The following is a 12,781-nucleotide window of genomic DNA, read 5'->3' as shown; positions in this document are numbered from 1 at the left end:
CGTGGGTTTTGAAGGGTGAAGAGTGAACGGCGTTAGAGTGGTGGTGGATTTGTGAGCGGAAGATGGAGGATGCCGACGGTTGGGTTTTTCAGCGGTGCGATGGGGTTGTTGAGGTTTGGGGTTTGTGAAAAGGTTGAAGGTCGAAAGTGGTTTTTTGAAGGTGTTGATGAGGAAGACGATGGCGGCGAATGGGTTTTGACGGTGGATTTGTGGTTGAAGTGGGTGGCGGAAGGAAGAAGATGAAGGGTTTTTATGGAAAAGAAGAAGAAGAAATTCTTTTTATTAATTTTTTCTTTTGTTCTCAGAGTGTAATCAGGGTAATAGTGAGAGAAGAGAGGCAATTTAGTGAGGGAGTGTGAGCGTTATAGTGGTAGGTTGTTGCGTGTGAGGAGGAGAGAGAGGGTGAGGTGGCGAGAGAAGAGGGAAGAGAGACGTTGTGGATTGAGTGGTTAGTGTGTGACGTGAGAGGAAAGAAGGAAAAGAGAGGCGTGTGATCTGTGAGTAATTGGTGAGAATCCAATGTAAAATATATTTTATTTTTACACTTGTTATTTATTTAAGAAAAATAAAATCATAAAAGAAAAATCTAATTAATATTTGATTTAAATAACTTTTAATTGTTTTAATTAAATAACTAAACCAAAGATTATTGATCAATTAGAAATAGAAACCGAGTATAAATTTGTTTGGAAAATTAAGTCGATCACACTAAAATGGTCAGGACAAAAGATACTTATTGAAAAAATACAGCATTTCTTCAAATTCTGAAATAAATTGGCATCAGTTAAAAAGCTCAAGCGGGTCAAGATGCAACTGAAACGGCCGCTGAAAACTACAACGAGTACACCAGGTTAAACTACGTGAACCGTAGATTAATAATACTGGTGTCTGCAATTTTAATTTTGAAACTTTTTACCCACGGATTTTGCACATTCTTGAGAAGCAATTTAACCGATTTGTTTGTATCTTCAATAAATTCATTCTGCTTGATATTTTAGGCATTATTCATGATGGAATGTATGTCATGTTATGCATATGATGCAAAAATAAAAGTGAAATCAATTCTATGAAAATTTAAATATGCCCGGACAAAATTGGGGTATGACAGCTGCCCCTATTTAATTAACTTGAACTAGAAGGTAAGAATGACAACAGTCTTCATACATTCGTGGTGGAAGGTAATTAAATACGAAAAGACCCGAATTTTGTCCTTTGAAATGCAATGGAGAAATGCAGAAAGAAAATGCTATGGATTCTAACAGCACTGAGGTATTGAGGTAGGATATTTGACCAATGCCAACCCTCGAGTCGACACTTAAATCTTGCAAAGGTTGTATTGATGTAAAGGCAAAAACTTAACATGTTTTCTGGCACCAAAAGGATGACAGTAGGACTTGCTATCACCAAAAGGATTATAGTAATTCACCATGATTGTCAGGATTATCATCACCAAAAGGATGATGGATAAACCGAGCTTTCAAAAGTAGTCATCACCAAAAGGATAATGGTTACAGTGGCTACAACAAAGATCGCCATCACCAAAAGGATGATGGTAAGATCAACAACAAATCTTGCTATCACCAAAAGGATGAAAGTTAGACACAGTCCAAAGATTTCCATCACCAAAAGGATGATGTCCGTCACCAAAAGGATGATGGTTATTCTAATAAAGTTTCCTATTACCGAGAGTATAATATCAAGGCTATCACCAAAAGGATGATAGTTGACTCATCAACTTCAAAGATTACCGTCACCAAAAGGATAAAGGTAAGATCCAACAACAAAACTTGTTATCATCAAAAGGATGATAATAAGTCAAATAACTTCAATGATCACCATCACCAAAAGGATGAAGGTATAGTCACACAACAAATTTGTTATCACCAAAAGGATGATAAGAAATCGAAATTCAATGATCACCATCACCAAAAGGATGAAGGTAAGATACAAGATAAAACTTGTTACCACCAAAAGGATGATAATAAGTCAACAATCACCATCACCAAAAGGATGAAGGTATAATTAAAAGACAAAACTTGTTATCGCCAAAAGGACGATAATAAGTCGACAATCACCATCACCAAAAGGATGAAGGTAAGGTCAAACGACAAAACTTGTTACCACCAAAAGGATGATAATAAGCACACAACGCAATTGATCACCATCACCAAAAGGATGAAGGTAATATCAAGACAAAAACTTGTTATCACCAAAAGGATGATAATAAGTCAACAATGACCATCACCAAAAGGATGAAGGTAAAGGTTAAACGACAAAACTTGTTACCACCAAAAGGATGATAATAAGCACACAACGCAATTGATCGCCATCACCAAAAGGATGGGGGTAAGATCAAAACAAAACCCGTTATCACCAAAAGGATGATAATGAGTCTATAACTCAAATGGTCACCGTCACCAAAAGGATGAAGGTAGGTTTAAACAACAAAACTCGTTACCACCAAAAGGATGATAATAAGTTAATAACTTTTACTGATCGCCGTCACCAAAAGGATGAAGGTAGGATCGAAACACAAAACTTGTTATCACCAAAAGGATGATAATAAGTCGATAGTCACCATCACCAAAAGGATAAAGGAACTACAACACAACAGAACTCGTTATCACCAAAAGGATGATAATGAATCAACAATCACCATCACCAAAAGGATGAAGGTGAGATGATAATCTCGAAACTTGTTACTACCAAAAGGATGATAATAAGTTATAATAACTTCAAATATTGCTGACACCAAAAGGATGACAGTGGGATTGGACTTTCCAAATGTCACCATCACCAAAAGGATGATAGCTTAAACTGAACTCCATAGTCTCTATCACCAAAAGGATGACATTTAGATTGAACTGGACGTCATCACCAAAAGGATGATGATTGAACCAAAATGACAAGGATCCTTATTACCACAAGGATCGCCGACACCAAAAGGATGACGGTAGGCTGTAATAATTGCAGAGGCCATCATTCACCAAAAGGATGAAGGTTAGGTCAAAACTTCAAGGATCGCCGACACCAAAAGGATGACGGTAAGATCAAACCACAAAACTTGTTATCACCAAAAGGATGATAAAAGCTTTAATAATAAGAGGTCACCATTCACCAAAAGGGTGAAGGTTGGACCAAAAATTCAAGGATCTTTGAAACCAAAAGGATGACGGTAAGATCACAAATGTCAAGGATTTACCATTACCGAAAGGATAACGGTTACCATAAACAGGATAATGATCAATATTATTCCTCAATGGACTTTCTCCAAAAGGATGATAGTGAGAAAAATATTGGAAAAATAGGGCTACTGTCAAAGTTCAGTAAACCTGATTTGCTGGGTAGTATTGGAACATTACTGGGTAAGACTTGCTTGGGGTATCCATCAACAAAAGGTTGCAGAACAAATATTCTCTGGGGAGATGTAGTTTCTATCAACAAAAGGTTACAGGAAACGACTCATTGAGGGACGCTCAACACGAAATAAAGTAGGTGTTTAAAGGAACATTTCTTGGCTTAACTGAGGATAACATCTTATCACCAAACGGTTAAAAGATGTAACTCAATGGGGGAACGCCCGATAGCAGGGTAGGAACTTACTCAGAGAAAAACAATGACTCAACTGAGGGTTGGCCTGGATACCTACGACTAAACCTTGGATCTTGATTCGTGCTATATGCATAAATATCGTGTTATGCAATGAGGTGATGCATATGATGCATGTGATGCATGTTTGAATGCAAAGACTGATTGGCTTGTTTGGAATTGGCCCCCCTTTCAAAGGCGATGTATTTTCTGGATACCAATGTTGGTTGTATTTGTTTTTGTGTGGGTTCCAGCAAGGTGGGCTTTGGGTTTTTTTTGTAATTGTCGTTGTGGATGGGCTATTGATTGGTGAAATGATCTGACTTCCCGACACTCGGTAGCTGATGATGTGATGAACACATAATAGGTGTGGATACTCTTGGTGCCCCAAGTTTGATCTCTTGCCGATACGTTGTGTCTTTGTCTTTGAGACGATCTCGATTTCTTCTTCTGATGCGTTTGGCCAGCCCTTAACTGAGCATAGGGACGTGATCAACGCATGTTGGTTATGCCTTTGATGTGCCCCAAGGATTCTTGTCAAGATATGATGTTGCCTTGGTATGAACTTTTGACGTTTCTGTTGTGAATTTCAAGCAGTTACTAATGTCTGACGCAATCTGCTTGACTGTCTTGAAGATATGAAGGGAATCTGCCCCTTGCAACTTGTCTTGCCCCAGACTGAAAGGAAACCTTGGGAGTGGTTATCCGATGACGTGGTCTGAGTTTTTTTTTTTTCAGTGTCTAAAACTGGCCATGGTCTGCTCCTGATTAGCCTTTGGGGAACTTGCCTCTGATGGGTTGAATACTGAAGTGTTCTTCCTCCCTGATCAACCGATGCTTGGAGATTTGTCTTATACTGACTTCCTCTTAAGTCAACATAATCAAAAGATGCCATGCCCCTGATTTATGAGATGGTCTTGATTCGTGTCAGCACCAAAGATCAAATGCCTCTTGAATTGCCCCTTGTTGGAATTTTCTCGATGTCAAGCACTGACTGACAGTTAAGAACTGTTATTCAAGAAATGGTGATTTTAATGCAACAGTTATACAAGTTTTAAAAAACAATCATTCATTTGGAGTGTTGTGGTAGTGTGTGGCGAGTGGATCATGAGTCCAATCGCGGTGCTGATTTGGGGTAGTGTGTGATTGATATAGTGAGAAGAGAATATTAGCAAATCTTTAGGAGTCAGTTTACTCAACCTTGCTATAGTATGCTTTCAGAACAAACCTTACTTCAATTAGGTCTTTTGAAGGTTGTAATGTGGCTTGGTTCATGGTTATTGAAACAAAAGGGTATAAGGCTCAAAGTTTATTTTAACCCACCCCTTCTTCATGATGATCTCCAATCCTACGTTCAGTTAATTCACACACATTCGTCTTTTGCAGGTGTAAGGATAAAGATGGTGATTCAAGGTCTCTTGGAATGGCAACCACCTTATTTCGTTTTTTGGATGTCTGTGACCCTTTGATTTTGGTATGGTGGTCACTGAATCTTGTTTTGTTTTGTTGGAGACTTTCATTGTCTCTTTCGATTTTTGTTTTGATCCCTAACTTTTGCATGAACCGCTTTGTTTGAAGCTTTAATCCATCGGGATTGCCCCTGTTTTTGCCTAAGTCACTTTTTAGGGTGTTGGACTTAGCGGGCTTTTTCTTTGACTTTTTTTTTTTGAAATTGTGACTGCCAAGTCATTGGTCATTGCAGAACAACCGACATAAAATTTGGATTTATATGGTTCCTTCGACACTTCAGGATGTTTGCAAAGAATATCATGTGGTTGATCTTTGTATGAGATATTTCATCTTTGTAATTCGTATGTGTAGTCAGATTAACTAAACACTACCCTGCCCCCGGTTAATCGTAAGGGTTTTTTAGGTCTGAAAGAAACTCCTACTTCTAGGCTCGAAGTGGTTGACTATGGATTAACTCCTTATCTCTCCAGTGTTTGGGGATTTGAAACAATGCCTGTACATCATCAGTAGGATTTTATCCGAAAGCATACGATCAACAATTATGAGTATTTCGTTTTCGTCATCCTCCTTCCAACATTTACTAACAATAGTGTGATAAAGGAGGTGAAGTGGAAAAGTATGTGTTTGTGATTTGCAAATGTGATAGATGAGTGAATATGAAAGATTGATTCAAAGCATGCATAATTATCCCATTAATAAGACCAAATACAAACAATAATGTTCAAACCATACAGTACTTAGACAAACAAGAACATATTACAAGAATGCAAAAATGGTAAAACTGGCATAATGATCGCCTTCATTCAAATGAACAGGCCTTCATCTCTTGATTCTTTGTTGGGATTGCTCTACTTGCTTAGGCCGGTGAGGAGCTTTATCTTTGAGCTTCACTCGACTCTGCATGCGCTGGCATGGGGTTTGTTGCAACGCTTGGCCTCAGTGGTGTGAATGGAACTGCCTTACTATCAATCAGGTCCTGGACCTTGTGCTTGAAAGCCTTACAGTTCTCTATTGTGTGCCCTGGAGCACCCATGTGATACTCACAGTGAGCATTGGCATCGTAGCCTGGAGGATATGGTGGAGTTGCAAGTGTTATCTCCTTCAGAACAACTGATCCATCCTTTAGCAGGTAGGGGAGGATCTTGCTATATGGCACTGGAAGAGGATCAAAATGTCTTTCTGGCCTCCTTGCCCTCTGCTGATTAGGTGGACGTGGTTGTGGAGCACATTGCTGTTGATTCTGATGTTGTTGTTGGTAAGCCGACTGTTGATATGGCTGTTGATATAGTGGTGGGATGACAGCAGCAACCTGAGGGTACGACATATGAGCATATGGAGGTGCCCTATATCCTCATCCTCTCATTATGGCGTTGGTCTGACCTTCTGGCTTCTTTGGGGGATTAGGATAAGGTTTCTTCATCCCACTTGAAGCATTGGCAGCACATGGTAGCTTTCCCTTCTTGATCTGGCTCTCGATTTATTCTCCTACAGAGACAACCTCAGCAAAAGTTGGGAAACTGGATCCTACCATTTTCTCCATGTATTGGGTATGCATAGTTCCCATAAACATGTCAATTAGCTCTTTGTCCAGGAGAGGAGGTTGGACACGAGCTGCTAGCTCTCTCCACCGCTGTGCATATTCCTTGAATGACTCATTGTTGCGTTGAGTCATGTCTTGCAGTTGTGTGCGATTGGGTGCTAGATCAGTGTTGTACTGATAATGCCTAAGGAAGGCTTCAGCAAGGTCTCTCCATGATTGGACCTGACCTCTCTCCAGTTGCATGTACCACACCAAGGATGCCCCACTGAGGCTATCTTGGAAGTAATGAATCAAGAGTTCATCATTACTGATGTGGGCAGCCATTTTGCGACAGTAGGCTCTGAGGTGAGTTCTCGGGCAGCTGATCCCTTTGTACTTGTCAAAGTCCGGGACTTTGAATTTTTGCGGAATCACCAAACCTGGCACCAGGAACATGTCAACAGCGTCTAAGCCGGGAGGAGTGTGAACCTCCAAGGACTTGAATTTCTCTTCCAGAGCATGGAGTCTCTCAACAGCTGGGTCTGGGATACCTCCAACAGCAAGTTTGGCGGGTTGTGGCATGAAGAAGGCGTCGTATGGATCTTCATCACCCATCATGGATCCATGGCGAGCAGATGTAGCAGAATGCTCATGGGGATTCATGTTGACCATGGGAACAGGAATAGGGATCGGTCCTCCTCTAGGCTAATTAGGGTTACCATCAAGGTCAATCACTCCAGGGATACTGAGCGATGGCGATCCAAACTGGGCAGCAACTTTCCTGGCTTCGGTGTTAGTCTCAGCATCCTTCTCCTTTTGGGCCAAGAGTAACATGGTTTCCAACAAGCGATCCATCTTTGCCTGTATGGAGTCAATGTCGGTTCTCATCGAAACCTGGTTTGCTTCCAACTGTTCAAGTGTCATCTTGTAGTTGCGGCGTGTCTCGTACCGGTGTCGAGTAGTCAGCGTTACTGGACAAAGGGGTAGAGTATGGTGTGAGTTTTTGTTTTTGGAAGAATGATATGCAATGCATGTTGATGATATGCAAATGCATGAAATTTTGTCATGTTTTTTGCAAGGAATACAGATACTCATGATCATTCATACGTCGGGTACGTCAGGATAACAGGAAGAAGTACGGGTTTCTCTGATTACTAGAAATTCCCAAAGGTAGGTTCTAAAGTTATGTTTTCAAGGAAGGAACTTAGACTCACGGATCAGGTTCAAAACTTCCTCGCAATGATGGGCTAGCCACACCGTGATGGGAGTTTTGAAATGATCTAATCTAAGTGGCATTCTCGTATTGTACGAACAGGGTGTAGACCCTTCGGTTCAATACTACATAATCACCGAGCATGAAAACAAAACTTGGGTTTAAGGCGAGGTTCCTAGAGTCACGGATCGTATTTAGAACCTCCCCACAATAATGGGCTAGCCACATTGTGATGGAAACTCCAAACAGATCTACTCTAGGTGGAGTCTTCGTATTGTCCCAATGAGGTGTACACCCCCCGGTTCAATACTACACAACTCCGGGTTCTAAATTTTTTCTCGAAGCTCGGGTATGAAGCTTATCTCACAACAAACATCAAGCCCCATATCAAAGTATCAAGACATTACATACAAGTAACATAATAAAATACAGAGAGATAAACATGGAAAGAAAGAAAATCTTCCAACAGTCATAGCAAAATCAGACTAAGTTAGGCTAGACTCTCTCTTGCTTGGAGCCGATGTCCCCACCAGAGTCGCCAGTCTGTCGCACCTCGAAAAAACGATAATGCGATCCCTCGCGATAGGACGCGGAAAAATGTTGTTCGAAACAGAGTCGCCACCGAGCTTTATGTATTCTAATGAAGGAATAGGAAAATATCGAGAAAACCTTTAGAAATAAGAATAATGGTCGTCGCAACCATATTCGGGTTTGGGAGTCGATTACGCAAGGGGAAGGTATTAGCACCCCTCACGTTCGTTGTACTCAACGGGAACCTTTTAGTCTGATTTTTCTATTTGACTGTTAATTGAATGTTATTTGCTTGTTTCGAGTGATAGGAATTGTTGATAGATATGGATGAAGACCTCAGGAGGGGGAAATGGGAGGTTTTTTATTAGTGTGCTCGTGAAGATACAACAATCTCCTTCCTACGTATCCTTATGGTGCAATAAGGAAATCAGAGCATTCGTAGTTCGGGCTACTACGAATAATTGGTGGGTTTTATTTTGATGAACGACTGTGTAGGTCGGCGTTCTAACGGCTAAACGCTGGCTTGTCTACTCTCGGTGGAGGCTCTAGCACTGGTTTGTTGTGCGCATTAGAAAGGATTTACAGTGTTCTTTTGAAAAGGGTTTTGGTCACGTGGGGGTGACGAGTTGAATTGATGTGTTTGGGTGTTTTTGGTTTGGTTTCGATCTCTCGGGGGCGAGAAGTTAGGTTTGATTTGTTTGAGATATTTTTGAAGAACGACGAAAGATTGACCAATGTGGTGTACACCAATCGTCCAATTCTTTCGAGGAATAATAAGGTGAACGCCTTCTACTCCCTTTTCGTTCGAATTATTTTTAAAGTTTGTTTGTGGATGTTGAATATGCACGGTAGTGAGGCGTGCGCCTCCTACTTGCTTATTCAAGGAATAATGAGGCGTGCGCCTCCTATTCCCTTGTCCAAGCTTATTTAACGTGTTTTAGTCGGAAGTCGATAATTTGTGCAATATGGCATACACCAATTATCCAAATAATCAAGAGATGGCGAGGCGAACGCCTCCCATCTTTTATCATCCGAGGTTTGAATTGTAAAACATATGTTTAGATGTTTATATGTGATTTGCGAAAATAGTTTGAATTTTGAATTGGTAGGTTTTGATTGAAAGATGATTTGAGCAATGTGGCGTACGCCAATTATTCAAATAATCAAGGAATGGTGAGGCGTACGCCTCCCATTCTCTATTGAAGTTTAAATTATAAAGTTGATCTTGAAACTGTGTTTGATATAATAGGTGATTTGAGTTTATTCGATTGTGGTTTAATTTAATGGCGAAAATTCGAGCAATGTGGTGTACCCTAATTATTCGAATAATCGAAAGATAGTGAGGCGTACACCTCCTATCCTTTTATTATCGGAAATTTAGAATTAAATGGTTGTAGAATTTGTAGTTGATTTAAAAGAAATGATTTGAAAATAATTTGAATTTAGAAATTATATTTGATTTTGAAAAGTGATTTGAAATTGTGTGATTTAAGATTTAATCGGGTGACAAGAACTCGCATAATATGGCGTACGCCAATTATTCGAGTAATTGAGAAATAGTGAGGCGAACGCCTCCTATATCTTTTTCATCCCAAAATTTATGTTAAGCGAGAAAGTTCTTTTGAAATTGAATGGTTTGAAAAAATGTTTGAATTCATGTTTATGAATGAAATGAGTTTTAATTTGTGTATTATTCATCTACTCGATTAATCAATAACCGAATAGGTTTCATTGTAAGAAAGCCCAAGAGTAAGCTATGTGAGGTTGATGGCGATGCGAAGAGCAATCGACTTACAAGGGTGTTTTAAAATGGGCTTGACTCTTAAATCAAGAATTGTGGTTTGTGCTTTTTGAAATTAGTTTGGATTGATGATGAATTGAAATGAAATAGATCAATAAATATTTAATTAACCAAATTAATTAATTAAGACTTGAATAGATCAATTGATTAACTTAATTAAAATTAATTATCAAAATTATTTATTTAAACCAAATAATCATGTTAATCAAAATTAATTAATGGTAATTAATTAAACAATTTTAAATTAATTGATTAATTAAAGAAAATGGAAATATGTGATAATATTGATTTGCAAAATTGAATCATGGTCACAAAATGTGCTCGAGAACCGGTTAGGGCGAAATGACAATATGGTCGATGTCATACGCGAGGTCATAACGCGGTGAAATTGGTCCATTAATGTATCAGAAGTTTGGCGGTAAATCGGCATGAGATTATCGAATCCACAGTTTTTAATTCAATTATTTATCCTAATGAAATCCAAACAATTATTGCCTATCTACCATGACTTTTTATTAGAACAGAACAGAAATACATCATGTCCAAGGAGACCTCAACGGTCCACCTAATGCAAAATAAATCCAGCTAGTACAGAATAAGGAAACGAATTATTCAGCGTTTCAGCCAATATCGATTTTCATTCCTATTGATAACACACTAATGGGAAATAAACTTTAACTTAACAAAAGGCTTCCTGTAAAACCAGTACATCCAACATTCAATACAACACACTTATAATGGCTAAACAAACTTAAAGTTATAATCTATAATCAGATTTTGATATAACACTCATAATAAAGAAACACATGCTAAAATCAAAACAAAATCAAAATTATTCATTATCTACAGGTCCTCAGTCCATAAACCAAACTCATTCGTAACATCAATGTAACGAAACAACAGACCCAGCCGGAAACTCCATCTCAAAACATACATGAGCCAATCAATTTTCAAATACGAAGACTGTAAATGCAAAGAAGATAAACATAACCATTCAAAGTATATCGCTGTCTGAAGTTGAATGTGAACTCATCATAAATAGCATAAACTTAAATTCGACGCCTAAATCGAAATATTACCAAATTGACCAAGCTGTCACTTTCTGTTTGCTACTCTGAGTCTGTTGGAGAAAAACTCGTTGGAATCTGCTTTGCTGAAGGATGGAATTCCAACACGGCGTGTCGTGCGGTGGTTTGACCCCAAAACAACGGTATTGTCCCGAACCGTGTGTGGGTTTGAGTGAAGGGTTGAGCGGCGGTGTGGCAGGTGCAGACGGATCTCACGGTGTTTGTCGGCGATGATTGTGACGAAGGTGGATCGTGACCGTGACGTAAGGGTTGGTGGTGGTCGTGTTCGTCGGCGGTGGATGATGAAGGAGTCACCGGTGGTAGGTGGAGATGATTGGAGATGAAGGGTTTATGGATCTAAGCGTGGGTTTTGAAGGGTGAGGAGTGAACGGCGTTAGAGTGGTGGTGGATTTGTGAGCGGAAGATGGAGGATACCGGCGGTTGGGTTTTTCAGCGGTGCGATGGGGTTGTTGAGGTTTGGGTGTTGTGAAAAGGTTGAAGGTCGAAAGTGGTTTTTTGAAGGTGTTGATGAGGAAGACGATGGCGGCGAATGGGTTTTGACAGTGGATTTGTGGTTGAAGTGGGTGGCGGAAGGAAGAAGATGACGGGTTTTTATGGAAAAGAAGAAGAAGAAATTCTTTTTATTAATTTTTTCTTTTGTTCTCAGAGTGTAATCAGGGTAATAGTGAGAGAAGAGAGGCAATTTAGTGAGGGAGTGTGAGCGTTATAGTGGTAGGTTGTTGCGTGTGGGGAGGAGAGAGAGGGTGAGTTGGCGAGAGAAGAGGGAAGAGAGACGTTGTGGATTGAGTGGTTAGTGTGTGACGTGAGAGGAAAGAAGGAAAAGAGAGGCGTGTGATGTGTGAGTAATTGGTGAGAATCCAATGTAAAATATATTTTATTTTTACACTTGTTATTTATTTAAGAAAAATAAAATCATAAAAGAAAAATCTAATTAATATTTGATTTAAATAACTTTTAATTGTTTTAATTAAATAACTAAACCAACGATTATTGATCAATTAGAAATAGAAACCGAGTATAAATTTGTTTGGAAAATTAAATCGATCACACTAAAATGGTCAGGACAAAAGATACTTATTGAAAAAATACAACATTTCTTCAAATTCTGAAATAAATTGGCATCAGTTAAAAAGCTCAAGCGGGTCAAGATGCAACTGAAACGGCCGCTAAAAACTACAACGAGCACACCGGGTTAAACTACGTGAACCGTAGATTAATAATACTGGTGTCTGCAATTTTAATTTTGAAACTTTTTACCCACAGATTTTGCACATTCTTGAGAAGCAACTTAACCGATTTGTTTGTATCTTCAATAAATTCATTCTGACTGATATTTTAGGCATTATTCATGATGGAATGTATGTCATGTTATGCATATGATGCAAAAATAAAAGTGAAATCAATTCTATGAAAATTTAAATATGTCCGGATAAAATTGGGGTATGACACCAACTAACTAAGGAATTTGAAAAAATGTGGCAAGTTCCACTAGTACTCTTCATATCCGATTTGCAACCGAAAAAATTGGAATCGATATAACCTATCAAGTTATAATCACTTCCCTTGGAATA

Source organism: Lathyrus oleraceus, chromosome 5 (genome assembly GCF_024323335.1).
Source record: "Lathyrus oleraceus cultivar Zhongwan6 chromosome 5, CAAS_Psat_ZW6_1.0, whole genome shotgun sequence".
Lineage (NCBI taxonomy): Eukaryota > Viridiplantae > Streptophyta > Magnoliopsida > Fabales > Fabaceae > Lathyrus > Lathyrus oleraceus.
Note: the sequence above shows the minus strand (reverse complement) of the source record.